The sequence below is a fragment of the Rhinopithecus roxellana genome, chromosome 14 (assembly GCF_007565055.1).
Source record: "Rhinopithecus roxellana isolate Shanxi Qingling chromosome 14, ASM756505v1, whole genome shotgun sequence".
Taxonomy (NCBI): domain Eukaryota; kingdom Metazoa; phylum Chordata; class Mammalia; order Primates; family Cercopithecidae; genus Rhinopithecus; species Rhinopithecus roxellana.
This window is the reverse complement of record NC_044562.1, coordinates 65,113,948-65,118,556: the sequence shown is the minus strand read 5'-3', so window position 1 is coordinate 65,118,556 and position 4,609 is coordinate 65,113,948. Positions and strand designations below refer to the sequence as shown.

Here is a 4,609-nt window from a genome sequence, read left to right as displayed (position 1 = left end):
GGAGCAGTTTTTAAGGACTACTTGATGGGTTGGGAGAAGCCAGTAAGCCAGGAGTGCTGATCGGTCAGAGATGAAATCATAGGGAGTCAAAGCCATCTTCTTGCACTGAGTCAGTTCCTGGGTGCTGGCCACAAGATCAGATGAGCTACTTTATCTATATGGGTGCTGCCAGCTGATCCATCAAGTGCTAGGTCTGCAAAATATCTCAAGCATTGATCTTAGGAGCAGTTTAGGGAGGGTCAGAATCTTGCAACCTTCATCTGCATGAATCCTAAACCATAATATCTTTTTTTTTTTTTTTGTGATGGAGTCTTGCTCTGTCGCCCAGCCTGGAGTGCGGTGGCATGATCTCGGCTCACTGCAAGCTCCTCCTCCCAGGTTCATACCATTCTCCTGCCTCAGCCTCCTGAGTAGCTGGGACTACAGGTGCCCACCACCATGCCCAGCTAATTTTTTTGTATTTTTAGTAAAGATGGGGTTTCACCATGTCTACTAGCCAGGATGGCCTCAATCTCCTGACCTTGTGATCTGCCCGCCTTGGCCTCCCAAAGTGCTGGGATTACAGGCGTGAGCCACCGTGCCCAGCCCTAAACCATAATTTCTAATCTTGTGGTTGATGTTAGTCCTACAAATTCAATCTAGTCCCCAGGCAAGAAGGAGGTCTGCTTTGGGAAAGGGCTGTTACTGTCTTTCTTTTAGAAAACTATAAACTAAGTTTCTCCCAAAGGTAGCTCTGCCTATGCCCAGGAATAACAAGCACAACTTGGAGGTTAGAAGTGAGATGGAGTCACTTAAATTAGATCTCTTTCACTGTCTCAGTCATAATTTTGCAAATGTGGTTTCGTTGGCAACCACCATTCCTCTTTTTGATTCTATCAATTTGTCTATTTTGGATACCTCATAGAAGTAGAATGATATGGCAGTTGTCATTTTGTGACTGGCTTACTTTACTTAGCACAAAGTTCTCAAGGTTTATTCATGGTGTAGCACGTGTCAGAATTTCCTCCATCTTTAAGGCTGAATTTTACTCCTTTGTTACTGCATTTTGTTTATGCACTCATCTGCAGGTGGGCAGTTGGGTTGAGTTCGCCTCTTGGCTGTTGTGAATTATGCAGCTATGAACATGGTGGTACAACCTTGATTACTTTTCTAAAGTGAAAACCAGCCTTGCATCCCAGGAATAAAGCATATGTACTTGTAGTTTATGATCTTTTTATGTATTAAATACTTAAAATATTATTGAATTTGATTTGCTAAAATATTGTTTTAAATTTTTTTTTCTAAGTTCATGAGGTTCTGTAGTTTTTCTATCTTATCATGTCTTTATCTGGTTTTGATATTTTGGTATTCCTAGTCTTTTAAAATGAATTAGAAAATTCCATAGGCTTTTGGTTTCTGGACTAGACTGTGAAGATTTGGTATTATTTCTTCCTTTATTGTTTGGTAGAATACATTAGGGAAGTCATCTGAACTTCACTTTTTTGGTGGGAAAGTTTAAATTTCAAATTCAAATTCAATTTAAAAGATATTAGTTACTTCTATTTGGGTTATTTATTTCTTCTAGTGAGAAGATTGAGAGCTTGTACCTTTAAAGAAATATGTTCGCCGGGCGCGGTGGCTCAAGCCTGTAATCCCAGCACTTTGGGAGGCCGAGAGGAGCGGATCACGAGGTCAGGGGATCGAGACCATCCTGGCTAACACGGTGAAACCCCGTCTCTACTAAAAAAATACAAAAATCTAGCCGGGCGAGGTGGCGGGCGCCTGTAGTCCTAGCTACTCCGGAGGCTGAGGCAGGAGAATGGCGTAAACTCGGGAGGCAGAGCTTGCAGTGAGCTGAGATCCGGCCACTGCACTCCAGCCTGGGCGACAGAGCGAGACTCCGTCTCAGAAAAAAAAAAAGAAAGAAAGAAATATATTCATTTCATCTAAGTTGTAGACTTTATTGGCATAAATTTATTCATGATATTCTGTTATCATTTTAATATTTGTAGAATATATGGTGATACCACCTCTCTTATTACTGATATTGGTAATTTATTTCTTCTTTCTTTTTCTCTGATCAGTGTGCTAGATAGAGCTTTATCAAGATAATTGATCTTCTCAGAAAGCCAGCTTTGGTTTCTTTAATTTTGTCTATTGATTTTCTATTTTCTGTTTCATTGCTTTCTGCTCTGAAGTAAGCCTTCAGGGAAGATAAATTACTCACTGTCATTTTTATTTTTCAAGGGCAGTCATCTGCAAGTGCCTCAGTTGCCAAGCTAAAAGGTGACTGAGCAAATGTCTAGTACCAGTTAGGGTGTCCTGGAAGGAGACATTTTGTTCTCTGACAAGAACTATGCCCTGAGGTTTGCTGCAGAATCCTTCACTAAATGTTCCTCAGAGGGTAACCTGACAAGCACCGCTGAGCTCACCTGTGAAGGTGTTGAGAAAACCTGCAAGATGTTATTCAGCCCAATGCAACAAGTATTCCCATGGACTTCCTCTGTGCGAGGCATAGTATGGGTGCTGTGGAAGGAGGATGAAAACACAAGACATAACCTCAACATCAAGTACTACTCAGGAGACTGGGGCAGACCAATACATATATTCCTGAGGGAGGCACCAGGCAGTGGAATAAGCCCACAGCAGCCTACAGCTCTGTTCAGAACATGAAAGCAGAACAGGCAGAGAGAGGCAACTCAGCAGAGTACTTGGGCAAGCATAGGGCTTGCAGGCAACGTTATCTGATGAAAGCCATTTACAATAGGTGACAATCACATTCCATAAAAATCCCTGGAAGCGTCCATGGAAGTAGGGTTGTCAATCTCATTTTAGCATTTCAGAAGCCAAGAATGGAAGATTAAAAGCAGCAATGTCTATGCATTGCAGAGATGCAGGTGAGTCACAATTTCCTGTCAGGTAGGAGGCCAATGCTAAGGACCTTGCTGTCTTTCCTTGGGCCATGAAATGCCAATTCCTTTCTGGGCAGAGGGCATTTGGTTGTCTCAAGCTAAAATCCACATTTTGCTTTGCATCTGGGCAATTTACAAAAGAAAGAGGATTATTGGACTTACAGTTCCACATGGCTGGGGAGGCCTCACAATCATGGCAGAAGGGAAGAAGGAGCAAGTCACATCTTACATGGATAGTAGTACCCAAAGACAGCTGTGTAGGGAAACTCCCCTCATAATATCATCAGACCTCATGAGATTTATTTGCTATCAGGAGAACAGCATGGGAAAGACCTGACCCCATGATTCAATTACCTCCACCAGGTCCCTTTCACAACATACGGGAATTCAAGATGAGATTTGGGTGGGGACATAGCCAAACCATATCGGGGCAATTTCCAAAAACATTAGCTTTATTCAAATTTACTTTCCTTTTTACCTTTCTGAGTCATCAAAGTCTAAAAGCACTGCTTAATAATTTTGTTTCTAAACTCACATTGCAGTACAGGGCATGATCTGCCCTCAAGACAAAGACCATAAACTACTCTTTCCTGGAAAACATACAAGTTGGTATCTCAGCAAATGCTACTCATGTGTTCTCACCCTTATGAGTAAATCATTGGCAGTAAGTGTGATTTTTTTTTTTTTTTTTTTTTTTTTTTGGGGTCAACAGGAAAATACACGGCTTCCCTTGGGGGCGGGTTTTGCCTGTACTTCTCCTGCCTACAATATTATAGGAGCTTAGAATTCCAGCTGCTGGCTCACTCTTGGCTGAAGTTCTCTGATGGCTCCTGCTGGGTGGAACGGCCCCCTTCCCCATGTGTATGTCTGCTGCTGACCCATGGCTTTGCCGAGGCAGGGAAGCTGCTGGTAGTGCCCATGGATGGGAGCCACTGGTTCACCACCATGAGGTCGGTGGTAGAGAAACTCATCCTCAGGGGACATGAGGTGGTTGTAGTCAGGACAGCGGTGAGTTGGCAACTGGAAAGATCACTGAACTGCACAGTGAAGACTTACTCAACCTCATACACTCTGGAGGATCTGGACCAGAAGTTCATGGTTTTCACTGATTCTCACTGGAAAGCACAAGCACAAAGTCTGTATCCTCTAGTGACGCATTCATGCTGTGGTATCTTGGACTTATTTTATTCAAATTGTAGAAGTTTGTTTAAGGACAAAAAATTAGTAGAATACTTAAAGGAGAGTTCTTTTGATGCGGTATTTCTGGATCCTTTTAATGCCTGTGGCTTAATTCTTACCAAATATTTCTCCCTCCCCTCTGTTGTCTTCACCAGGGGAATATTTTGCCACTATCTTGAAGAAGGTGCGCAGTGCCCTGCTCCTCTTTCCTATGTCCCCAGAGGTCTCTTAGGGTTCTCAGATGCCATGACTTTCAAGGAGAGAGTACGGAACCACATCATGCACTTTAAGGAACATTTATTTTGCCACCATTTTTTCAAAAGTGCCCTAGAAATAGCCTCTGAAATTCTCCGATCGCCTGTCACAGTATATGATCTTTACAGCCACACATCAATTTGGTTGTTGCGAACTGACTTTGTTTTGGACTATCTGACTTTGGACCCGTGATGCCCAACATGGTCTTCATTGGTGGTATCAACTGCCATCAGGGAAAGCCAGTGCCTATGGTAAGTCATCTAGTCATCTCTCCTTTAGCATAG

The 4,609-nt window shown here is 42.7% G+C and overlaps 1 pseudogene; it reads left to right on the top strand.

Annotated features, from left to right (window-relative positions):
- The first annotated feature begins 3,714 nt into the window (after positions 1-3,714).
- LOC104660957 lies at positions 3,715-4,609 on the top strand (annotated as a pseudogene).